A 25,773-nucleotide genomic window follows, 5' to 3' on the forward strand; every position below is an offset into this window, starting at 1 on the left:
GTTCTGTTCCGTAGCTCTTTTCTTACGTGGCTTCGGAAACAAAGAGTTCTTGATTTCTTTGAAAATCCAGGGAAGTAAGCGAGTGCATTTGGACTTTTATTTTCTTCATTTGGAGGGATGTGGAAATGTCTCCTCTGGAGGCAAAAAATGCGTTTTCTAATTCAGAGGCAAATAAAGCAGATCAATTTAGTGGTTATTTATGTCCCCGCTCCCCCACAAAAATTCTGCCTTTTGTTTGTTGCGAAAGCAAATGTTTCAGGGGCAAAGTTTGCAGTCCTTCCCATGAAAGCTTCCAAAAGAATGTGGACTAAACTTTGGGGAGGGAGGGAGAGAGAGGGGGAGAGAGAGAGAGAGAGAGAGAGAGAGAGAAGGGAGGGAGAGAAAGGGAGAGAGAGAAAAGGAGGGAGGGAGAGAAAGAGAGAGAGAAAGAGAGAAAGAGAGAGAGAGAGAGAGAGAGAGAAAGAGAGAAAGAGAGAAAGAGAGAGAAAGAGAGAAAGAGAGAGAAAGAGAGAAAGAGAGAAAGAGAGAAAGAGAGAAGAGAGAGAGAAAGAGAGAAAGAGAGAAGAAAGAAAGAAAGAAAGAAAGAAAGAAAGAAAGAAAGAAAGAAAGAAAGAAAGAAAGAAAGAAAGAAAGAAAGAAAGATTCTCAGCATTATACTTTGGACTGGTTTAAATATTGATGCTGTAGAATCATAGAGGTGAAAGGGTGCATAGAGGCCATCTAGTCTAACCCCTTACTCATTGCTGGATCAGCCTAAAGGATTCCTGAAAAGTCTTTGTCCATCTGCTGCTTAAAGACTGCCAGAAAGGGTGAGCTCACCACCTCCCTAGGTAGTTGATTCCACTGCAAAACTATTTTCCCGCCCCCATATCCAATGATTACCTTTTCACCCATAATTAAAATCCTCTTCTCTGCTGCCAATATGAACTCCTCCCTGCCCTCTTCTAAGTGACAGCCCTTCAAGTACTTCAAGGGAGTGGTGGCTCAGTGGTAGAGCATCTGCTTGGTAAGCAGAAGGTCCCAGGTTCAATCCCCGGCATCTCCAACTAAAAAGGGTCCAGGCAAATAGGTGTGAAAAACCTCAGGTGGAGACCCTGGAGAGCCGCTGCCAGTCTGAGGAGACGATACTGACTTTGATGGACTGAGGGTCTGATTCAGTAGAAGGCTCCTTCATATATTCCCTCCTCAGCCTCCTCTTCTCGCGACTGAACATTCCCAAGTCCCTCACCCTTTCCTCCCAGGGCTTGGTCTCCAGGCCCCAGAGCATCCTCATCGCTCTTCAAGCCACCCATGTCCTGAATGTATTTCCCACCGATTTCCTTGGGAGCCCTGAGTTCTTTATTACAGAGAGGGGAGAAAGGATCCTCTGCTCGCTTTCTCCACACCAAACAATTTTGTAAATTTCCGTAAGAATGTAAGAAGTGCCCTCCTGGATCAGATCAGTGGTCCACCTAGCCAGCCATCCTGTTTCATAATGTAGCCAACCCCTATAGGGCCAGCAAAGAGGTATAGAGGCTGAGGCTTTTCCCAGTATTGATGTTTACAATGGAGCCCATTAGAAGCTGAAGAAGAAGAGCTGGTTTTATACCCTGCCCTTCACCACACGAAGAAGGCTCAAAGAGGCTTACAATCACCTTCCCTTCCTCTCCCCACATGGGCTGAGTCATGTGTGTCATAAAATGTAATGCCAGGAAGCAGAGATACAAACTTTATAAAGGACACAAAGGTCTGTCCTTCCTTCCTTCCTTCCTTCCTTCCTTCCTTCCTTCCTCTATCATGGGATCGAGGGAACTGGCCCTCGATCCCATGATAGCTGTGAGAAAGCTCTGTCTCTTTCCATCCCTCCACAAGGGAAGAGGAGGGAGTGGAGCCTCAGCCAACAAAAGGAAGAGAGGCTTGGCTCAGTAGCTCCGCTGTGTGATTGAGAGAGCCTGGCAAAGCAAGCTCTCCCCCCCCTTCCTCCCCAAGGGAGGAAGGACTCTCAGCCAATGGAGAAAAGAGAGGCTTCACTCTGTAGCTCCTGTGTGATTGAGCAAGCCTGGCAAAGCAAGCTGTGACGCAGAAGGAAGCAGGAGAGAAGGAAGCAGACTTGCTTGAGCGCCTGATAGGAGTACTCGGGGGGGTCTGATTTGGCCCCCAGGTTGCGTGTTTGACACCCCTGATCTTTCGTCTGTCATCTGTGGATTTAGGTATCCATAGATAGGGCCATGTAGAGAATTAGATATATTGACTGATGGCTTGGCAGTCACATATCCCTGGATGGGAAGGAGGCACACTGCTGATTCAGCAGCTGGCTGAGTTTGCAGAAACTGGCAGCTTTGTCTTGGAAGCATCTTACGTGGCTTGGTGGGAGAGCATCTGCTTTCTGCAGGAAGTCTCGTTTGACCTTGGAACCTTCATTTCAAACAACCAGGTAGCAGCCGATTGAAAGATCTATAAAGGCAAAAGGTAGTCCCCTGTCCAAGCACCAGTCGTTTCCGACTCTGGGGTGACGTTGCTTTCATGTTTTCATGGCAGACTTTTTACAGGGTGGTTTGCCATTGCCTTCCCCAGTCATCTACACTTCCCCCCCTCAGCAAGCTGGGTGCTCATTTGACCAACCTCGGAAGGATGGAAGGCTGAGTCAACCTCGAGCCACTACCTGAACCCAGCTTCCGCCGGGATCGAACTCAGGTTGTGAGCAGACCTTAGGGCTGCAGTACTGCAGCTTTACCACTCTGCACCACGGGGCTCTTAAAAAGATCTATACCATAGCCTGGATAAGTAGAAGACAGCTTAGTGGAGTCATGTATGCAGGTGCTGTAGCTCTGAGGAAATTCAATGTAGCGGTATTATCATCTGGCTCAAAGCATGAGCGTAAATCCCTGTCATCTGCTTAGGCTATCTGGATTTTTAATAAGGAGGGGTTGCCAATACAATAGAAGGCAGAAAAAAGATACAGGATGATCTTGACATGCTGGCAAACTGGGCTGAAGCCAATAAAATGAATTTTAACAGGGATGAATGTAAAGGTCTGCATTCAGGTAGGAAAAATCCAATGCATGGTTATAGGAGAGGGGAGACTTGTCCGGGAAAAGGATCTAGGGGTCTTCGTGGACCATACGCTGAACATGACTCAACAGTGTGATGCAGTGGCTAAAAAGGCAAATGCAATATTGGACTGCATTAACCAAGTATAGTGTCCAGATCCTGTGAAGTGATGGCATCCCTCTGGTAGGACCTCACCTGGAGTATTGTGTTTAGTTTTGGGCACCACATTTTAAGAAGGATATAGACAAGCTGGAATGGGTCCAGAGGAGGGCGACGAAGATGGTGAGGGGTCTGGAGACCAAGTCCTATGAGGAAAGGTGGAAGGAGCTGGGGATGTTTAGCCTGGAGAGGAGGCAGCTGAGAGGTGACATGATCACCATCTTCAAGTACTTGAAGGGCTGTCCTATTGAGGATGGTGTGGAATTGTTTTCTGTTGTCTCAGAAGATAGGATAAGAACCAATAGGTCGAAACTAAATCAAAAGAGTTTCTGGTTGAACATTAGAGCGGTTCCTCAGTGGAACAGGCTTCCTAGGGAGGTGGTGGGCTCTCCTTCCTTGGAGGTTTTTAAACAGAGAACAGAGGGCCATCTGACAGCAATGAGGATCCTGTCAATTTAGGGGGAGGTGTTTGTGAGTTTAGAGCCGTTTCTCAGTGGAACAGGCTTTCTCGGGAGGTGGTGGGTTCTCCTTCCTTGGGGGTTTTTAAACAGAGGCTAGGCTAGATGGCCATTTGATAGCAATGTGGATGCTGTGAATTTAGGAGGTATTTGTGAATTTCCTGCATTGTGCAGGGGGTTGGACTAGATGACCTTGGAGGCCCCTTCCAACTCTATGATTCTAAGTAGTTTGTGGATGAGACGTCTGGTCCTCTCCAGCAACTCCCTGGTGCTTGCATGTGATTGGCACAAACACACACGAGTGCTGGCAGTTTTCATCCCTAATTGTTGGCTGATGGAACCTATGTGTCACAGCAGATTTGTTCAACTGAAAGCACAACGAAGTGAAGAGTGTGTAGAGAAAATTTAGTTTGAGGGAGACCCACCGTATGATACAAGACAGACCCATTTGCCAAATAATGTAAGAACAACTGAGCGCTGTCGTATCAGACAGTGTGGGGCTTGGATCCGGGTTCAAATCCTCACTCTGCCATCAATGTTTCTGGATGATTTCAGACTTGTTGGCATCACCACCAATTTACCTCACAGAGCAGTCATAAGGATTTAAAATGGGAGGGTCACATATGCCACACTCTTTGGAGAGGTGAGCGGAAAAGGTGAGAGATGGAACACTGGGCTTTTGTAGCATAGAAGTCATTTGTCAAGTTTGATTGTTGGCATCTCCAGTTAATAAACAATCTCGTGATTGTAGAATATCTCACTGAGTATAATGTAATCCCCTCTAATCCAACCTATAAGCAAACAAATGATAATTTTTTTGAATTTTTTTCCCTCAGTTTGTACTTACTTGTATACTTACCTGTAATACTTACCTGTTGACACAACTTATCTTTTGTTATCCTCTACTGTAACTTTTTCCTGGTTTATTACAATAAAATTATTAATGTTACAAAAAAATAATAAAGGATCTTGCGTTGGGGAAGAAATGAAGACACAAGGGAGTCATATCTAATCGCATTTGACAACGCAGGCTACACAGACGTAAGTTCTGAATCAGCATGAGGCTCCCTATATCAAAATCTTACCTCAGTCACGAACTTCTTATGTGGCCTGAGGGAAGCCACTATTTCCCATCTGCAAGATGTGGAGAATGCCGGCCTTCTTTCTAGGGACGTTGTAACGATTCCAGAGAGAGCAGATATGAATCAATAGGAAGACCCAGAAAGACTACATAAAGGTGACTTACTGAACGCTCAACAAATATCCTCCCTTGAGAACTTTAACCTGGCAGTTGTGTTCCCTTTAAGCTGTTAGCTCACAGTTTTTAGCATCTGGCTCACACATTTTTGCTTTAGCTCCGCCTGTTCAGGAAGGATGGCCCCAGAGCACACTAATTTACGCAATAGCTCACAACTTTAGTGCCAGCAGCTCACAAATTAGACATTTTGCTCACAAGACTCCACAGCTTAGAGGGAACATAAATCAACTTCTCATGTCAAAGATTTTGAAAGGAGGATATCTAAACGGAGAAAGTTCTCAAGGGCCATCAAGGGCTGCTTGGAGGGCCAAAATGCATCCTTGTGTTGTGGATTCAGGATACAATTTTTAGAATGTATATTTGCATCATTCAGGCTCGTCAGGGCACGTTGCTATTTTTAATTGCCGAGCCTGCTTCGGCAGGGAGGGCAGGATATAAATCGACTCAGCTAAACTAAGCTTAACTTTAAGGCAGATCCAAGTGGGCAGCCATGTTGGTTTGAAGCAACGGAACAAAGTAGGAGTCAAGTGGCAACTTTAAGACCAACAAATAGGTGCCACTTGACTCCTATTTTGTTCTAAACTTTAAGGTGTTCATGATTTATTAGAAACCAGTGCACACTCCATGGGATGCTGTTTTTTCTTCCGTTGATGCCATTTCCAAGTGACTGCTTTATTTTAAAATTTCTTCTGCTCTGGCATTTTGTGAACATTACTGATCGGATGTTATTTCTTACAGTGGTTTTATTATTTCAGTCTGTTTTATTTGCACTAGTGTTTGTGACTGGGAAATGATCATGTATGGAAGCAGAGAGGCAAATTTGGTAAGTGATACAATTCTTTGGAACGTGAAGTTCGTAGCCCTTCCCTCTCTCCCCTTCAAGGGCATGGGGACCCAAAGTTCAGGCTCGTATACAGCCAGCATGGTATGCTGGTTAATGTGTTATACTAGAATCTGGGAGACCCAGGTTCGAATCCCTGCTTTGCCATAGAAGCTTGCTGGGTACCTTGGGCGTGTCACATTCTCCCTGCCTAACGTCCCTCATAGGGTTGTCGTGAGAATAAAACAGAGGAGAGGAGAAAAAGGTAAGCCGCTTTGGCTCCACATTGGGAAGAAAGATAGGCTGTAAACAAAAATAAAAAAATACTTACCTGAAAGTCAACCTAATCCAATTCACAGTTTCTGCAAAAACATGTTTCTTGTCAAGGCGTTAAAGACCTATCAGGTGTCTTTGTGCTAAGAGCTTTTTAATACACAACACAAAGCGCACAGAGACAAAGGAAAACCCCATCTTCAAGGCAAGTGTGTGTGAGCAGGGTCCTCAAAGGCCTTCTGTGAACAAAGACAGAGGAAGATGTTTCCCTTGATGATCAGAGCAGAAATACCAGACCAAGAAAGGGAGCCATCATCAAGACTTGGGAACACAAATGTGGAGCTCAGGAAAGAGTATTGTGGTAGCTGGAGAGCCGGCATGATAGTGGTGAAGAGCGGTGGACTCTAATCTGGAGAACTGGGTTCGATTCCCCACTCCTCCTCCACATAGGGTTGGCAAGTCCAATTTAAGAAATATCTGGGGACTTTGGGGATGGAGCCAAGATCAAGGCTGTGACAAGCATAATTCAACTCCAAAGGGAGTTCTGGCCATCACATTTAAAGGGACGGCACACCTTTTCAATGCCTTCCTTCCATAGGAAATAATGAAGGATAGGGGCACCTTCTCTTGGGGCTCATAGAATTGAACCCCCTGGTCCAATCGTTTTGAAACTTGGGGGATATTTTGGGGAGAGGCACTAGATGCTGTACTGAAAATGTAGTGCATCTACCTCAAAAAACAGCCCCCCATAGCCCCAGATACCTGCGGATCAATTCTCCATTATTTTCTATGGGAATAAATCTCTACAGGGAATAAGAGTTCCCAGCAGACATTTCCCTTCCCTCCCCCAGCTTTTTGACGACGCAGGGGGAGGATCTCCAAACCGGGGGATCCCCTGCCCCCACCTGGGGATTGGCAACCCTACCTCCGCATGAGGCCTGCTGGGTAACCTTGGGCCAGCCCCAGGGCCGGATTTGGGGGGGCAGAGGGGGGTGCTTGCCCCGGGCGCCAACGGAGGGGGAGGGGCACCAAATTGGGTATGGAGTCCATTGTATTCTATGGGACCATAAGGTAGAATGGCCCATAAGGGGGCATCATTTTTTAATTTTGCCCCCCCCCCCCTCAAAAACATGTAGATCCAGTCCTGGCCAGCCCTAGTTCTCTCAGAACTGTCTCAGCCCCCCTACCTCACAAGGTCCCTGTTGTGGGAAGAGGAAGGGAAGACGATTGTAAGCCACTCTGAGACTCCTTAAAGTACAGAAAGGGTGTAAAAACCTACCCTTCTTCCCACAAGACAGGAAGGCACCTGGGTTTTTTTGGCCACTGTATGACACAGAGTATTGGACTGGATGGGGCATTGGCCTGACCCAACATGGCTTCTCTTATTTTCTTAAGGCAGAAGGCAGTATTCCTCTTGTTCTGTGACACACCCACCTCACAGGAGTCTCTTCTTTCCTATTTGGAACGGTTGATGCTGGGGCTGCCAAACAGAGAAAAGACATGTCATAGCGGTTAGTAGCCTGCAGAAGAAAAAAGACCCATTCAAATATCACCTCAGCCACAAACTTAACTAGATGGTCATAAGCAATCAAGTCAACGTCTCTTCCATGTGCAAAAGCATAATCAGCATATCACACGGGACTGATCTTATTTAGGGAGCTTTATACTGACATTTCAAATGCGCTATTACAGGGGTCTCCAATGCAGTGCCCATGGTACTCTTTTCTTAGCACCTACTAAGTGTTTCAAGAAAGTGGGCAGGTTCAGATGGGACTTTTGCCCAACAAAAATTCTGATTGGCCACTAGAGCTCTGATTGGCAGCCTAGATTTTGCCATGGAAGCTCACCGGATGACCTTGGGTCAGTCACATTCTCTCATCCTAGCCAGCCTCACTTGGTTGTTGTGAGGATAAAATGGAGGAAATAATGCTATATGCCCCCAGTTTGGAGGCCCTCCCCCCACTTCAGGGTCATTAGAAAGAGGGGGGATTTCTGCTGGGCATTATTCCCTATGAAGATCGATCCCCAAAGGGTATAATGGAGAATTGATCCATGGGTATCTGGGGCTCTCTTTTTTTTTACGCAGAGGCACCAAATTTTCAGCATAGCATCCAGTACCTCTCCCCAAAGTACCCTCCAAGTTTCAAAAAGATTGGACCAGGGGGTGCCCCTATCCTTATTTCCAAAGGAGGGAATGCATTTAAAAGTGCCTCGTCCATTTAATTGTGATGGCCAGAACTCCCTTTCGAGTTCAATGCTTGTCACGACCTTGCTCCTGGCTCCACCCCAAAGTCTCCTGGCTCCATCCCCAAAGACCCCAGATATTTCTTGAATTGGACTTGGCAACCCTATGTCCTCCCCAGGCTCCACCTAGATTTCTAACCTAGATCTTGCAACTCTATCCCTTGTTGGTGGCTGGAGGGGACCTTCTTTTTTTCTTCCAGAGCCACAGGAATGGAGCTCCACCTAGGCTGACCAGGACTCTGGCTAGCCCAATCTGCCACATTGCAGCCATGGGTTCCCAGGCCTGGAGGTGCGACCTAACATGTTGGGCTTTTCCTACAAAAACACTGCCTAGATTGATAACCTGTGTGCCTGCCAGAAAATATTTTTAAAACAATATAATCATTTCTAAAGGCATTCTGTTCAACAAAACTTCTGCCTGAAATGTTGGGTTACTTACTCATAACTTGGCCCCCGTTGGCTCTGCCTCCTGCAGCGGCCATTTTGTGGCAGCACCTGTTGCCTGGTGCCAGATTCCCAAAGGCTCAAAAAGGCCAGGGACCCTAGCACTATTGCATAAACCAGGAGTCCTCAGCCTGGATGGGCCTGCACGCACTTCTGGAATATGGAGAGATGGGAGTTAAAAACTGCCTCAAAATGGCTGCCATGGGAGGCAGGGTGATAATCATGAGGCATTAATGGACCTTCATAAAATGGCTGCCATTGTTTGTGTGTGTTCTGTGTGTGGGGGGGGCGGGGGGCATCAGCCATTTGCTATGCTGCTTGGTTTCAGTTTACAAAGAAAGGGGAGACTCAGCTCTCCTCACGCGGCCACAAGGAGAGGCTGCCAAGAGTAGAGATGAAGTCTGTGCCCATACGGCCACAGTGCCAGAACGTGGCTGTGATGTTCTGCTGAGGTGAACTCAGCGATTTAGTAGTCAGTTGGATGCTGAATACCGACCCATTGGTCCTTTTCTCCATTTTCATTCAAGACCTTTGGGATTTGCCTCTCCCCAGGGTTGCCAATCCCGTTGAGGGAAAGGGAGCCCCCAGACTGGAGGCCCTCCCCCACTTCAGGGTCATCAGAAGGCAGGGGGGAGGAGGAAATGTCTGTTGGGCACTCCATTATACTCTGTAGAGACCAATCCCCATAGGATATAATAGAGAACTGATCTGTGGGTGTTGGGGGGGGGCGTTTTTTGAGGTAGAGGCACCAAATTTTCAGCATAGCATCTAGTGCCTCTCCTCAGAACAACCCCCCCCCCTTCAAAGTTTCAAACAGATTGGACCAGGGGGTCCACTTCTATGAGCCTCAAAATAAGGTGCCCCTTTCATTATTCCCAAATGGAGAGAAGGCATTTAAAAGGTGTGCTGTCCCTTTAAATGTGATGGCTTTGGAATTCAATTGTGCCTGTCACGCCCTTGCGCCTGGCTCCACCCCCAATGTCTCCAGATCTTGAGTCAGAGCTGGCTACCTTATCCCTCTCTTGGCTCAAGAAGCAAGTGGGTAGGCCTCATATCCTTGGGCACCTTAAGGTTGCCAGCTCCGGTTTGGGAAAAGCCCGGAGATTTTGGGAGCGGAGTCTGAGGACAGCTGGCTTTGGAGATGGGAAGGACCTCAGTGGGGTATAATGCCAGAATCCAGCCTCCGTAGCAGCCATTTTCTCCAGGGGAACCGATCTTTATTGACTGGAGATCAATTGTAATGGCAGGAATCTTCAGGTGCCACTGATGACATCAGAGGGTGTGCCTAATATGCAAATAAGTTCATGCTTTTTCTGCAAACCCCCCCCCCCCCGTTTACACTCAATTCTTCCTGACAAACCCTCCATACGGATTTAAAAAAAAAATGCTACCCTTTCATCCACACCCCTGCTAGGGAAACACATCAGAGTCAGAAAAGTGGGCTTTAAAAATTTCCCCAGCATGAATTCCATTTCTTGCCACCTGCCTAGCAACATCTTAACAATTTAGCTCCATCATCTCAGGGCTTTTTTTGAGCAGGAATGCCATTCTGGCTGGCTTGGCATCAGGGGGTGTGGCCTGATATGCAAATGAATTCATACTAGGCTTTTTCTACGGAAAAAGAAAAAGCCCTGCATCACCTTATAATCTTCATAGCACCCCTTCGAAGTAGGCTGGTTATTACTGCCCTAGTAAAGGTGTGACTGAGGAAACTGAGCAAAGAAACCTTGCCTACGGCCATAACTAGCTTTGCGGTATGGACAATTCCAGTCACTGACGCCTCGATTCAATGGCCTTGTCTCCTAACCACAGCACTGTGGCTCCCAGAAAATTCGATGCAGTTAGAACGTCTTCCTATAGGAGTACTCAAGAGAACTACGGTTCTCCAGCAAAGGTCAGCAAACACCAGGCTGCCCTTTGACCTTGGGCCAGTTGCACATTCTCAGCCTAGCCTACCTCACAGCAGTGTTGTGATAAAATGGAAAACGGAAGAATGCTGTAGACGTTGTGTCCTCGCTGACAAAATCGGCAGAGTATAAATACTGCTTTCTTGTGTTTCCCCAAAAGGGGAATTACAGGTCACACTGAGAACTCCACTTAGCACCCCACCCCCTTTTTGTGGTTGATATCTGGACTTCTGAGAAATCATCTGCTTTGCAGAATTCCAATGAGCAACCTCTACATTTCCGTGCGCAAAGCTCTCGCTGGACACATTCATGAGCATTTCTGCATCCATTATCGTGGGAGTTGCACATCTTCGCAGTCTTCTACATACAGAGGGAGAAGCCAACTGGCATAAATGCTCAGTTCTCCCCCTGGAGGACAATGCAGTATTATTAAGCACCCATTGAATACACCCCTCATGTATCCAGAAGTCTTGTGACTCCATTTCTGCTGAGCCGGATGCGATCCACAGCCTAGCGAACGGCTCTCCGAGCGACAAACCCACGGCATGCAGCACTGCCAGCTTCCGGAAGCTGTGGGCTTATTTATTGAGGTTTGCATCACACAGCAAGCTTTCGGGGCCAGACAAAGAGGTGCGTGATCTCAGGAGGCTGAAAAGACACAAGATAATCATTAATTCATGCTGCAGAAAAACTGAAGCACTGGTTTTTTGAAAAACGGACCATTTTCTTCTCGGCTGAGTCATGGAGCTCACATTATGGCAAGCTGTTCAAGCCATAAATGCATTCAAAGTTAGCATTGCGCTTCAACATATTGGTGAACGCATTAGATTCGCTTTTGTAACCCAGTGTGGCGTAGAGGTTAGGACTGAGGAAATCCAGATTCAACTCTAACACTTGTGCCATGGGTGATGCTGGCCAGTCACACACTCTCAGTCTAACCTACCTCACACGGTTCTTGTGAGGGTAAACCGGAGAATCATGCAAGTTATCATCCCCACTGGGGTAAAAATAAATGGGTTATAACCAATGCTCCCTCTAAGCTGCAGTCTTGTGAGCAAAAATTCTGTGAGCTACTGGCCTTAAAAGTTGTGAGCTACTGCATACATTGGGGCCATTTTTCCTGAGCCGAAGCAAAAATGTGGGAGCTGAAGGCTAAAAAGCTGAGAGCTAGCTCATGCTAACAGCTTAGAGGGAGGAACACTGGTTATAACCAATACTTACTGAGCTGCAGAGTCTTGCGAGTGAAAATTCTTCGTGTGCTACCGGCATTACAATTGTGAGTGATTTGGCCACTGAATAATCTGCTTCAGAGCCATTTTTCCTGAGCAAAGACAAAAATGTGTGAGCCAGAGGCTAAAAAATGTGAGCTAACTCGGCTTAGAGGGCACTTTGGTTATTACTGGGTCAACCATGTTCAGTAGGGCAGTTCAACAAGCAGGCATCTCTCTACTGGACAGGGTATAATTCAAATGCTAAACTCTCACCTCATCCAATGTTGCTAGGGCATTAAAAAAATAGTCCCCTGTGCAAGCACTAGTTGTTTCCGACTCTGGGGTGACATTGCTTTCACATTTTCAGGGAAGACTTTCTACAGTGTGGTTTGCCATTGCCTTCCCCAGTCATCTACGCTTTCCCCCCCAGCAAGCTGGGTCCTCATTTTACCGACATCGGAAGGATGGAAGGCTGAGTCAACCTCGAGCTGGCTCCCTGAACTCAACTTCCGCCGGGATCAAACGCAGGTCGTGATCAGAGTTTAGGACTGCAGCTTTATCACTCTGCGCCACGGGGGATTAGGCGTACCTCTTTCCACTTTGCCATCGGGTCACACCTGACTTGCAGCAACCCTTGGAGCTTCCGAGGCCATAGACATTCAGGCGTGGCTTGCCATTGTCTGCCTCTGGATCACAACCCTGGCATTCCTTGGTGGTCTCCCTGCCAAATACAGACTACAGCTAATTCTGCTTAGCTTCGGAAATCTGGTAGGATTCAGTTCACCTGAGCTAACCAGGTCAGGCCATCCCCACAATAAAAAAACCTGCTTAAACAGCTAAGCGTTCAGCATCAACCCTCCCCTGCCTTGTCCAGGGGTCCAGCCAGCATGGTGTAGTGCAGGGGTGGCCAAACTGTGACTCTGGAGCCATGTGTGGCTCTTGAACCCCCCCTTCCATTGGCCTGCTTGGAGAATGCATTTAAAGTGGCTTTCTTTCCACCTCTCCCTTGCATTTATTTGCCTGCTTTCCTTCCTATCTTGCGACTCTCCAACATCTGAAAATAATAACTTCTGGCTCTCCAGTATCTGATGTTTATTCTACGTGGCTCTTTCCATTAAGCAAGTTTGGCCACCCCTGGTGTAGTGGTTAAGAACAGTAGACTCTAACGTGGAGAACTGGGTTTGATCCCAGACTCTTCTTCCACATGCAGCCAGCTGGGTGACTTGGGGCAGTCACCATTCTCTCAGAACTCTCAGCTCCACCCACCTAGGATCCCCCGGTTTGGAGACCCTCCCCCTGCTTCAGGGTCATCAGAAAGCCCGGGGATGGGGTGGGGGAGGGAAAAGTCTGCTAAGCACCCCAGTATTCCCTATGGAGACCAATTCCTATAGGGCAGGGGTGGCCAACGGTAGCTCTCCAGATGTTTCTTGACTACAACTCCCATCAGCCCCAGCCAGTTATAGGCAAAAAACATCTGGAGAGCTACCATTGGCCACCCCTGCCATAGGGTTTAATGGCTAACTGATCTGGGGGGGGGGTTTAAAGAGGTACCAAATTTGTAGCATAGAATGATGCCTACCCAAAAGATTCTTCAAGTTTCAAAAGGGTGGGACCACAGGGGTCCATTTCTATGAGCTGCAGAAGGTGCCCCCATCCTTCATTATTTCCAATGGAGGGAAGGCATTTAAAAGGTGTGCGGTCCCTTGAAATGCGATGGCCAGAACTCCTTTTAACTGTAAAGGTAGTCCCGTACCAGATTTCTGACTCTGGGGCGGTCGCATTATGACTTTTCACGGCAGACTTTTTACGGGGTGGTTCGCTATTGCCTTCCCCCGTCATCTACACTCTCCCTTTGGAGTTCAATTAATGCTCCATCTCCAAAATCCCCACATATTTATCCGATTGGACCTGGCAACCAGACCTACCTCAGAAAGCGCCCGTTGAGGGCTGCTCTGAGACTCCTTAGGGTGGAGAAAAGGAGGCATAAAAAGCCAGTTCTTCAAATCTTTCTGGTTCCTTCCTTCTCCTTGGATCAAGCTACATTACGCCTCTCCCCCCCATTTAATTGTAGAGAACCAAAGAAACAAATTACACAGGCACATATGCCAAACGAAGCCGCTTTGGAGAAATAAGCTTGCTGCACAGAGGTGGGTGCCTAATCATTTCCCTGCTCTTAACTCTACAGCCTCCACCCAAGGAAACACCATTTGACAAGTGTGGTGGGGGGGGGGGCAAAAGAAAGGTTAACACAGCGCTCCCAGAAGTTGTCCCCACCTCCATTTTGGTGTAGTGGTTAAGTGTGCAGACTCTTATCTGGGAGAACTGGGCTTGAGTCCCCACTCCTCCACCTGCATGAGTGGTCTTGGGTCAGCCACAGCTCTCGCAGAGTTGTCCTCAATAGGGCAGCTTTTGGAAGAGCCCTCTCAGCCCCACCCACCACACAGGGTGTCTGTTGTGGAGGAGGAAGATATAGATTGTAAGCCGTTGAGTCTGTAATTCAGAGAGAAGGGCAGGGTATAAAACTGCAGTCTTCTTCCAGGCATAAGAAACCTCCAAAATCTTGCAGGGACATGCAATCCTTCCATGACATCGCACTCTTGAAATCGGCTCTCAAGCATTCCATGTCTTTCCCATTGCCTTTGGCCTTCCTGTCAAGGTCATATTTCCCAGCCTTGAGAAACCTAAGAATCTCAAGGTTAATGTGACAGCCAGTTTGGTGTGGCTAAATGGGAGGACCCCAATCTGAGAGAACTGGGTTTGATTCCCCACTCCTCCACACGCAGCCAGCTGAGAGACCTTGGGTCAGTCATAGTTCTCTCAAGAGCTCTCTCAGCCCCACCCACCTCACAGGATGTCTTGTTGTGGGAAGAGGAAAGAGATTGTAAGCAGCTCTGAGACTCCAAACGAAGGCCGGGGTATAACCCCAATCTCTTCTTCTCATGCATCACCTTGTCCATCTGTCATGATAGGCTACGCACCGATAGCAGTATTCGGCTCGCTGATGACACGCTGGCCGGAAAAGTCAACCTCGAGCAGACTTTGGCCTGCTGGTGACAAAAGGGTAGATTCTTAGATCGCGAAGTGCCATGACGCCAGCCACTCTTGGAAGGAGGGCAGTAAGGATTACCCACAGCTGCCCTTCCGTAGCTTAAGAGAATGCTGGAAGTTAACCTATCTATCAGGAACCCTGTGATTAAACCAACGTTGACTGCGGTGGTTGTCCTCATTTGCTCCATGTGGAAATCCGGTTCTGTCCAGAGCTCCACGACTCCGGTATGGAGCACGTCAAACCCCGGGTGTGTGAAATGACCGGATGCCCTAGATTAAGGCGATTTACTCAATGCAACCGAGTTACTCTTTTGGGTAACTACATAGGGAAAAATCGCTCGAGCGCTCAAAACACACAGACGGCACACTGCCGTAAAAAACCTTTCTGGCGTAAAGGCGAAGCTGCTAGAGAAAAAGGATCAGCAGGTTACATTTAGTACCTCTGCAGTTTCCAAGAATGGCTCAACATACTGGTTAAGTGGAGACGCAATGGCAGAGAACCTGAGTTACAGAGAGAAAGCCCCCCCCCCCCCCCCGGGCACAATCCTGGAAACAGCCAGAGCTTTTTTTTGGAGCAGGAACTCCGTTGCATATTAGGCCACACCCCTCTTATGCAGCCAACCCTCCAAGAGCTTACTGGGTCCACTGTAAGCTTCAGGAGGATGGGCTACAATAGGGGTGTGTGGCCTAATATGCAAAGGAGCTCCTGCTAGAATTCCACCCCTGGAGAGCACTGAAGTTACTTAAGGCCAGCCTGCGATCCTCAGAGGTAATTACTCGGCCTACTGAAAACGACATTTTAGACAGCGACTTCCTGATCTGAAAAGGTCTCACAACAGCGGGGCTCTTTTTCTAACAGGAGCTCCTTTGCCTATTAGGCCGCACACCCGATGTAGCCAATCCTCCAAGCGCTTACAAAAAAAGAGCCTTGTAAGCTCTTGGAGGATTGGCTACATTGGGGTGTGCGTGTGGCCTAATAGGCAAAGGAGCTCCTGCTACGAAGAAAGCCCTGCTGGGAAGGATCTCAGGTACATGTGGAAGTAAAATCGTAAAGCAGTGGCACTCGCCAGCTCTTTTTCTGGCTCCCACAGTGTTTTTAGAAAGGAGGTGGGCCAGGTGAGGTTTCTGTCCAAGGAGGCTTGATTGGCTCTCCAGATTGCTAAATATGTTGCTTTGGCAGCGGCCACCACCACAGCACAAGGCTCCGTGGCAGCCATTTTGTGGCTGCGTCACCCCCCGCATCAGACCCATGAGCTCTAGGCTCATAAACCCTTGCCCTAGAGCAGGGGTGGCCAATTGTAGGGGTTTTTGCCTACAACTCCCATCAGCCCCAGCCATTGGCCATGCTGGCTGGGGCTGATGGGAGCTGTTGGCAAAAAAACCCCAAACATCTGGAGAGCTACCGTTGGCCACCCCTGCCCTAGAGTGTTGGTACCAGGTAGAGGATACCAAGCTAACTGGGCCAATAGCCCCACTCAGTAAGGAAGTAAGCAATGTCATGTTTCAGTCAGTGCTTGCATACAGAATCAGTGGGAAGGGACCTCCACGGTCCTCAGGTTCAACCCCCTGCACAAGTAGGAAATTCACACATACCTTCCCTTTTCCACCCCCCCCCCCCGTGTTCCATGCCTTGAAGACGGCAACCCTCCCCCGCCCTGCCCCAACTCTCCAGGATTCCTGGTCAAACTGGCCTGGAGAAAAATTGCTGACTGACCCCAAAGTGCCAATTAGAATTTCTCTGGGCATGGAAGAAAGGGCCCCCGAGAACTAAGCACTGATGCGACCCTTCTTGCCCTCTTTCTCATAATCTGTCTCATTCACAGAATCAGCATTGCGGTCAGATGGCCATCTAGCCTCTGTTTAAAAACCTCCAAAGGAGAGCCCACCACCCCTCAAAGACTTCTGGAACTCTTAAGCCCATTTTAAACAGCTTTTGCAATGCATATGAAGCTGCCTTCTACTGAATCAGACCCTCGGTCCATCAAAGTCAGTCTTGTCTACTCAGACTGGCAGCGGCTCTCCAGGGTCTCAAGCTGAGGTTTTTCACGCCTATTTGCCTGGACCCTTTTTAGTTGGAGATGCCGGGGACTGAACCTGGCACCTTCTGCTTACCAAGCAGATGCTCTACCACTGAGCTACAGCCCCATTCATGGTTCTCCAGCTGAGGTTATTCACGCCTACTTGCCTGGACCCTTTTTAATTGGAGCTGCTGGGGATTGAACCTGGGATCTTCTGCTTAACAAGCAGATGCTCTACCACTGAGCCACTGCCCCTCCCTGTGTTTCTCCAGGGTCTCAAGCTGAGGTTTTTCACACCTATTTGCCTGGACCCTTTTTAGTTGGAGATGCCGGGGATTGAACCTGGGACCTTCTGCTTACCAAGCAGATGCTCTACCACTGAGCTACAGCCCCATTCATGGTTCTCCAGCTGAGGTTATTCACGCCTACTTGCCTGGACCCTTTTTAATTGGAGCTGCTGGGGATTGAACCTGGGATCTTCTGCTTAACAAGCAGATGCTCTACCACTGAGCCACTGCCCCTCCCTGTGTTTCTCCAGGGTCTCAAGCTGAGGTTTTTCACACCTATTTGCCTGGACCTTTTTTAGTTGGAGATGCCGGGGATTGAACCTGGGACCTTCTGCTTACCAAGCAGATGCTCTTGCACTGAGCCACTGTCCCTTTTAGCAGCTGGTTGCTAATGGATTTGTGTCACTTCAGACACAGCTGGATTTTATCTACCATCAGGGAATCACGCCCGCTGCAGGAAAACACAGGCTGTCATTTACTCCTGGACAATTTAGAACTTCTAGCTGGGTGTGGGTGTTTTAGGGGTCCAACCATCCAATCAATGTGGCTCTAGGAGGGCCGCCCAGAAGAATGAACGGGATGCTAGCGGGTCACTCCTCACGGAGAACAGCCAGAGTTCCCCCGCGGATAGACTGCTCTTGCTTCCAAGGTGGCAACAGGGGCTGGATTTAGTGCCGGGCACACCCAATGTTTTTTAGCCTATGGGCACCTCTAGAATCCTGACACAGTATGGTAGGCGCAGGCACATAATAGCTGCCATGGCAAAGCTAGCCACAAAATGTCACACAGGGAAGAGCCTAATGCTGTGGCGGCAGCGGCTGGCAAAGCAAGTTGAAAAAATCTGCATAGCCAATCGAGTCTCCAGTGGCCCATCAAAAGCTTTGTTGGGCAAAAGCCCCACCTACTTTCTAGAAAAGACTCAATGGGCACAAGAGGTGTCGGTGGGGCACTCAGAGGCACCACCTTAGGGACCCCTGCTCCGGGCTTTCTAGTCGGTGCGGTGCAATGGCTAGAGCAGGGCTTTTATTTTTTTTGTAGCAGGAACTCCTTTGCATATTAGGCCACACCCCCCCTGATGGAGCCAATCCTCCTGGAGTTACAGGACTCTTAGCACAGGGCCTACTGTGAACTCCAGGATTGGCTACAGGTGGGTGTGGCCTAATATGCAAATGAGTTCCTGCTACAAAAAAAAGGGCCCTGGGCTAGAGTACCAGGCGAAGACCCAGGAGATCTAGATTCTTTGCAATGGAAGCTTGACAGCAGATATCAGATCGGTCACACACATGCTGCCTAGCCTACTTTGGGAAGAAAAAACAGAAGGGGAGAATGCTGTCGGCCATTTTGGGTCTTCACTGGGCAAGGAAATGGGGCACCAGTGAAACTCCCTTATGTTCACTTACCTCATGGTATGCGCCACCTGCTCCACATCCCCTCTTGCCCAGAACGGAAATTTATTAAATTTCTTAGGGAAAGGAACCTTTTTTAAAAAATAAGAGTTCAGTGTCACCTTTAAGACCAACAAAGAACAAAACTTTATTGGGCTTAAGGAGGCGCGACTGGACTCTAACTTTATACTATTGCTTCGGACCACACGGCTCCCCGCCTGGATCTTTTTCTTCCTGGTTTTGCTGACTATACTCCCTCTCTGTGTAGGTTAAGGACGCCATACAGAACAGCTGCCACGGCCTTCAGCCGAAGCGCTAGATTTGAGCCCAGCGGAACCTTCGAGGTCAATAAGATTTTTTTGGGCTATGACTTTTGAGAGTCCAATCTCCTTTCATCAGACGCATGGAGCGTTGACTAAGGAGGGCTCATACCCCCAAAATCCGGTCGGTCAAGTACTGGACTCGAATCTCACTCCCCTACAGAAGACCAACAGGGCTGCCCTCTGAAATACCACTCTGGGGCGGATCACTTTTTGAATAAAGGAGACGCAGTGTCAGTCTCTGCTGACTCCCAAGTCGCAGGACAGGAGCACAAGGCCTAGAAAGAAACTGCCATGTAAGATTTTAGAAAGCCAGGGCCAATCAGCTAATCCGTGGCTGAACTGACGGAAGTTCTGGCTCTCATAAGAGAGCTGATTGATTAGATAAGGAGAGAGAGACAGAGAGATGATAGACGATAGAAAGAAGATAGTAGATAGAAAGATAGATGATAGAAGATAGAGAGAGAGAGAGAGAGAGAAAGGAGAGAAAGAAAAGAAATGCACCGTAACCAGGGCTTTTTTGTAGCAGGAACTCCTTTGCATATTAGGCCACATACCCCTGATGTAGCCAATCCTCCAAGAGCTTACAGGATTCTTAGTACAGGGCCTACTGTAAGCTCTTACAGGATTGGCTACATCAGGTGTGCATGGCCTAACATGCAAAGGAGTTCCTGCTACAAAAAGGCCCTGACCCCCAACAGTGCTTTTGCTAAGCCTCGATTTCATGAAGACCACAAAACACTGCCACTGCTTTGAAGATACTTAACCTCTACCATGTGAATTTTTCAAGGTGCAACGGTGTGAGATCTAATTTAGCGAAGGCGTACCCTCCAAGACTCCTGTGGAGTTCTGCAGACTTCCGCCCCCCAAACTGGTTTCACTTCCCCCCCCCACCTTCCCATTTGCAACAGCAGGTCCCACTGTTTTTGTACAGACATCCCTCAATATTTGGGGAACAGTTTTCACAGTCCTGCTTTCTCCTTTAAGCATACTGTTTCCTCCTGGGAAGTTCTCAGGAATCTGCAGAACTGGTGAATAGTAGGAGTGTCTGGCATTGCCGTGACTTTTGACCCACAATGGGGCTGACCCATAGCTCTTAGAGAAAAAGGATTCCAAGAATCACCCCATGTTGGATTTTAACACATCAATACCCCCTCCCCTCCCCGAGACAATGGAATGAAAAGGGACAACTTAAGAATAACCTGGCTAGAGTGACATGGACCTAGAAGATCTAAAGAAACTAAAATAGTAAGCGATCAGGAGAGAAACTGTGCATACCCTCCGGCCCAAGCCACTTTTTAGAGAATAAGCCAGCCCGACATCATTAGAGAGCCCGGCTGCCGAAGTCACTTTCATATCCTCAGAGCAGAGTTCCTGAAAAAGAAAAGAACACTACATTTTAAGTATCATGTATTCATTCCTCACTCTCTACTGGCCATCTACCTAGAGAGAGGGTTTTATAAGCCAGAAGAGATTTCTGCAGAGTGGCCACAATAATTGATTTTAAACAAATGTCTAGACAGGATGGCTGGATCAGATTTTTGTAGGCTCATATGTGGAGTGGCTCTGTTCACAAGCAGGCTTCAGGAACAACAGACGGCTTCGTTCTGTCTAGACCGCAAAAAACATACCTTTGTATGGCTACGTTAACTTGCTTAACCTTATGTCTTCCTAGAACACAGTGGAAGATAGGTGCTCCATCATGTTCTAGCCAGGCATTACGTTTATCGATGGCTTCTTCCTTCCTGCAACTGTACCTGGGATTAAAACTGAATTGCTCCGATCTTAGTTGTCTCACCATTGCTTATGAGATGTCTCCAGGGCTTTTTTTTGTAGCAGGAACTCCAGGTCACACACCCCTGATGCAGTCAATCCCCCAAGAGCTTACAGGGTTCATAGTACAGGGCCTACTGTAAGCTCCAAGAGGACTGGCTACATCAGGGGTGTGTGGCCTCATATGCAAAGGAGCTTCTGCTAGAATTCCACCCCTGGGCCACACACCCCTGATGTTAGCAATCCTCCAAGAGCTTTCAGGGTTCTGAGTACAGGGCCTACTGTAAGCTCCAAGAAGATTGGCTACCTCTGGGGTGTGTGTCCTAATATGCAAAGGAGCTTCTGCTAGAATTCCACCCCTGGGCCACACACCTCTGATGCAGCCAATTTTCCAAGAGCTTACAGGGTTCTGAGTACAGGACCTACTGTAAGCTCCAAGAGGATTGGCTACATCAGGGGTGTCTGGCGTAATATGAAAAGGAGTTCTGGCTACAAAAAAGGCCCTGGATGTCTCCAATGCATGAAGCTGTCTTATACTGAAAGAGATCCTTGGTCCATCAAGGTCAGTCTTGCCTACTCAGACTGGCAGCAGCTCTCCAGGGTCTCAAGTGAAGGTTCTTTGCATCACCTGTTGCAAAATCTTTTTAACCGGAGACTGAGCCCCGGGACCTCCTGCAAACACTCTGCCACGGGGTCGTGGTCTCCCCCGGCTAACCGTTAAGACCGCACTGAGTTATACTGTGCAATCTGCCTCCAGTCTCAATGAGAAAGGAGGACTGTAAATAACTTTAAAAAAAAAAATCACATGCTTTTCCTCAAGTAACTTTGATGCTGCAAAAAAGAGGGCTGGAAGAGATGACCCCGGAAGTGCCTTCCAACTTTATGATTCTATGATATTCTTACCCACTCTCACAGGCTCTGATATCTCTGGTTCAAGGGAGATAAGACACCAAAATTGTGGAATTCGGAGCACTTTAAATATGCTTGTAGCCTCAGGTTGTCAGTGGATCCACTTCTTGTCAACAGAGAGCTAGCGCACTACATCGGCTCTAGAAACTAACAAGTCCCCAGTTCGAATCTTGCCTCCGCCATGAACTCTGTAGTAACAATGCCAGTAATTTCCATGCTCAAATATCAACACTAGCCACTCCCGCAATGCCCATTTTTACCCAGGCTTTAGAATTTCTTCCTCTCCTCCCGAGCTAGATTTTCCCAAGCAGCAAAGCAAGAATGCACACGCAGCAAAACATCTGCAAGTGTATTTAGAACTCTTAATCGACAGCAGTCTCCCCCCACCCCCACTCCACAAATGCTAACTGGATCAGCACCAATGCAAGCAAGATGGGTGCACTAAGTTACCACCACAAAGGAAAAAAGTAAAGTTTTTTTGCTGTTTTCCTAGGCCATGGGTGCCAAACTCATTTGTTATGAGGGCCGGATCTGACATAAATGAGACCTTGCCGGGCCGGGCCATGTCAAGCTGGGCCATGTGTGTACCTATTTAAGATTGGGTAGCATAGATATAAAGCAGACAGACAAACACAATTAAAGATTTATAAAGCAGACAGACAAACACAATTAAAGATTTAAAGAACTTAAAACATGCTTAAAGCGTTAGTACTTGCTGCCCTTAAAAGTGCTTTGTTTGTATTTATCCCATGGGATCCAGGGAACTGGGCAAAGGAAGTTCTGTCTTTTTCCTTCCTTCCCCAGGGGACCAGGAGAAGGAGAAGCCTTATCCAATAGAAAGAAGAGAGGCTTGGCTCAATAGATCTGCCGTGCGATTGAGAGAACTTGACAAAGCAAACTCCCCCTTCCTCTCCAAGGGAGGAGCCTCAGCCAATGGAGAAAATAGAGGTTTTGCTCTGTAGCTCCTGTGTGATTGAGCAAGCCTTGCAAAGCAAATTGTTATACAGAAGGAATCAAGAGAGAGGGAGAAGGAAGCAGATGACAGCCAGTTGCTCGGAGGCCTGATAGGAGCCCTCCAGGGGCCTGATTCAGCCCCTGGACCACATGTTTGATACCCCTGTCCTAGGCCCTTCTGGATAGGTGGCACAGATGGGGGGAAAGCAGTTCCTGAGCTGTGGCCGAAGAGCATATTTGCCACCCTATGCAGAACGCCGGATTTAAAAAAATACTGAGGACTAAAAGGGTGCTGCCCCCAAATTTATAATCCAATCAGAACTGAAGCACACCATCTATTATGCGGTGAGCTTAGATGAACCCTCTTCTCTCAGTACCCATACTGTGTTGCTTTACAGAGTTGTTGTGAGGATTTCAGAGCTACACAAAATGGGGTGCTTTAGAAGCGCCATATGACTGCTAAGTGCATCATTAACCCCAGCATACGGCATAAAACCTAGACAAGTGTGCAGTTTTGTCGCTGATGAGAAAGCAGAGGGCTTAAAAGGAATCATGGGAGGGAGGGTGTCTGAAAATCTTCCCTTCCAATTAAAACCCCCCCCCCCCAAAAGTCCTGACTTTCCCCACTTGCTTATTGTACGGTGTATGAATACATTTCACCTTTACAACAAACCTTTGGGGGGGGGGCTAATATCACCCTGCAAATCTCATTGGTGGCTCACAATTTGAACCCAGAGACCGTTCATCCTTACAACCACCCTGTAAGGTGGCTAAAAATCACCCAGCATTTGAACCCAGAGCCAAATCTCCCCAGGGGTGTCAAACATGCAGCCCAAGGGCCGAACCAGGCCCCCAGAAGGCTCCTATCAGGCCCGCAAGCAAACTGTTGTCTGCTTCCTTCTGCATCACCACTTGCTTTACAAGGCTTGCTCAACTGCACAGGAGCTACAGAGCGAAGTCTCTATTTTCTCCATTAGCTGAGGTTTCTCCCTTGGGGAGGAAGTGGGGGAAACTTTGCCAGGCTCTCTCAATTGCACAGCAGAGGTACTGAGCCAAGTCTCTCTTCCTTCTATTGGCTGAGGCTCAACAAGCCGGTGAGGTGGATTAGGCTCTCTGTGTGTGTTCGCGTCCTTTATAAAGTCTACATCGCCCCAACCTGGCATTACATTTTATGGCACACATGACCCACCCTGACAAGGTCAAGATCTGGCCCTCCTAACAAATGAGTTTGACACCCCTGCTCTAAGCCATTTTACATCCATTACCAATTCTTCAACTGCTCTCAATGTCTTGATCTTCTCACTGCGGGGGAAACAGTTATTTCCATAGCTTACCACAACAAAGCCCTATAATTTTTTAGTCCCGTCCCCACGACCAAGAGCCGGACGCGGGAGTCGAACTCGGGGACCTGCGCTGCATCGAACGCGAGGGAGCGCCCTAACCCTCTGAGCCACCGCCCACCGACACAACTTGGCCCCGTCGCGAGGGGGGGGGGTCTATATCGAGACACAAGGAACCTCGGCCTCCCGCCCGTCAACGGTTTCTATAGCAACCGCCACAACTCCCTCCTCCCGCCGATCCCAGCGCGCGCGCCCATCGCTCACAATTTACCAAACGCCATCGAGGAGTTTTGGCCCTTCTTTCCGCCACCCGCCGCTTTTTTTTTTTTTTGTGGAAGGAGGGGGAGAACGTTGCTCTCAGGTCAAACTCGCATCCTCCATTCTCTCCCCCTCTTCCCTCCCTTAAAAAAAAAAAAACAATTCCTGCTTCACTTTTAGCCCATCTCCCACAACCGTTTTTCTTCTCCTCAAGGATCCGGGACGGCCGCAGAACCAGCCGCGAACTACCCCTAGCGTCGCTGCCAATATGGCCGCTCTCAGAGAGCGGCTTTGACGCTTAAAGCCACAAGGCCCTCCCCCTTTCCCCCTCCCGTCCGCCTTTGTCATTCCTCCCCTCCGCGCTTGCGCCTCGCAGAGCTCCCTGGGCATTGTAGTTCTTGGGGTCCTAGTTTAAGGCCTAGAAGAGCCTATGGAGGGACTACGATTCCCACCAAGCCGCGGGAGGAGCTGCGCCCGAACCAATCAGAGCGTCCCGCCTCCCTCCGAGCCACGCCCCCCGCTCCGCCCCGAAGCGGAGAAGGGATGATGTCATTGCAAAGCGGGCGAAGGGCGGAGCGCCTTTTCCTTTGCTGCGCCGCAATTCATTGTGCCAGATTTTTTTTTTCCCCCTCCTTGCTGGCTGCGCAGCCTCCTCCCCTCCTGCGATTGCTGCTTCCAGCAAGCAGGGGAGCGGCGGAGCAGCGCCTGGATCTCGAGCAAAAGGGGGCGGGAGGGGGTGGGGAGGGGAAAGGGCGACCAAAAGCAAGCCCTCCACACTTTGCATCCCTGGGGAGCTTGCAAGCCAGCCTTGCCCCGCGCCCCTCATGCTGGAGCGACTTTGATTTCGCTACCGGGGCTCTCTCTGGCTCGAGGTTCTTTGTAACGGGGAAAGGGAGCGATCATCCCAAACCAGGTGAGTGCCGCGATCGGGATTTTAAGTGATGCATTTTTTTAAATTCTTTTTTTGGGCAATTTCTCGGGTTTTTTTTTTTTTTGGTGATTAAGATGTTTGCTCGGGATCGTAAAGAGGCGTGCATTGTCTCCCGCGCCCCTGCCCAGGTTGCACGCGTGGACCCCTAAACAAAATAATGATCGTGATCCTAAATTCATTTAGGGTCCAGCCTAGTTACCTCCATTTAGGATTGTTGCGCCTCTCTCTCTCTTCATCCCGGAGTTTTGCAAACCCAGCTCTTTATCCCCCCCCCCCGGTCCTTTTTTCTTTTCGGGAAGGGAGGGAGAGATTCCATGTGCGGAGCCCCTCCCGAGACGGACTTGCCCGCAGAAGGCTCAGCAGAGACGCTCCGTTTCTCACCCCTCCTCTTCTCTTCCTTTTCCAGATGTTGAGATGCGCGTCTGGGCGGATGAAGCAATTAATGCAATTATTGATTAAGCCTGCTTTTAAAGGGGGGGGGGGTGTTTGATAGAATGACCCTCTGTTTGTTTTTTTTCTCCCAGAGAAAAGCTGCATGGCTTAAAGCAGGCTCTGAGCCCTTGAGTCACCAGCCGGCCCTACGTTTTGTCCTCGTTCTTCTGTTTGGAAGATCAAATAGAGGGTATTTTTTCCAGGTGCCAGGAATGTTTCCCCATAGCTAGTGGTATTCCTGTCTACTCTTTGCCCATAGGGAACCCTTAGATTCAAATTCTGCATTATCTCAGAAAACAACAAGCAGTGACTCA

General features: G+C 48.6%; 1 protein-coding gene and 2 non-coding genes across 3 annotated transcripts in view; 1 reads left to right on the forward strand and 2 right to left on the reverse strand.

The window, feature by feature from the left end:
- Positions 1 to 17,053: 17,053 nt before the first annotated feature.
- On the reverse strand, positions 17,054 to 17,125 carry TRNAN-GUU (transfer RNA asparagine (anticodon GUU)). The gene has a single exon. It is a non-coding gene; the product is annotated as a tRNA-Asn (tRNA).
- A 194-nt stretch (positions 17,126 to 17,319) lies between these two features.
- Positions 17,320 to 17,391, reverse strand: TRNAN-GUU (transfer RNA asparagine (anticodon GUU)). The gene has a single exon. It is a non-coding gene; the product is annotated as a tRNA-Asn (tRNA).
- Positions 17,392 to 24,928: 7,537 nt separating this feature from the next.
- The window catches only part of RAB30 (RAB30, member RAS oncogene family), a 90,360-nt gene continuing 89,515 nt past the window's right edge, over positions 24,929 to 25,773 (forward strand). The window contains exon 1 of the mRNA XM_060235002.1: positions 24,929 to 25,009. The gene's annotated coding sequence lies outside the window, so the exon portion shown is untranslated. The remainder of the gene's footprint in view (positions 25,010 to 25,773) is intronic.

Source organism: Heteronotia binoei, chromosome 3 (genome assembly GCF_032191835.1).
Source record: "Heteronotia binoei isolate CCM8104 ecotype False Entrance Well chromosome 3, APGP_CSIRO_Hbin_v1, whole genome shotgun sequence".
In the NCBI taxonomy this organism is placed as follows: domain Eukaryota; kingdom Metazoa; phylum Chordata; class Lepidosauria; order Squamata; family Gekkonidae; genus Heteronotia; species Heteronotia binoei.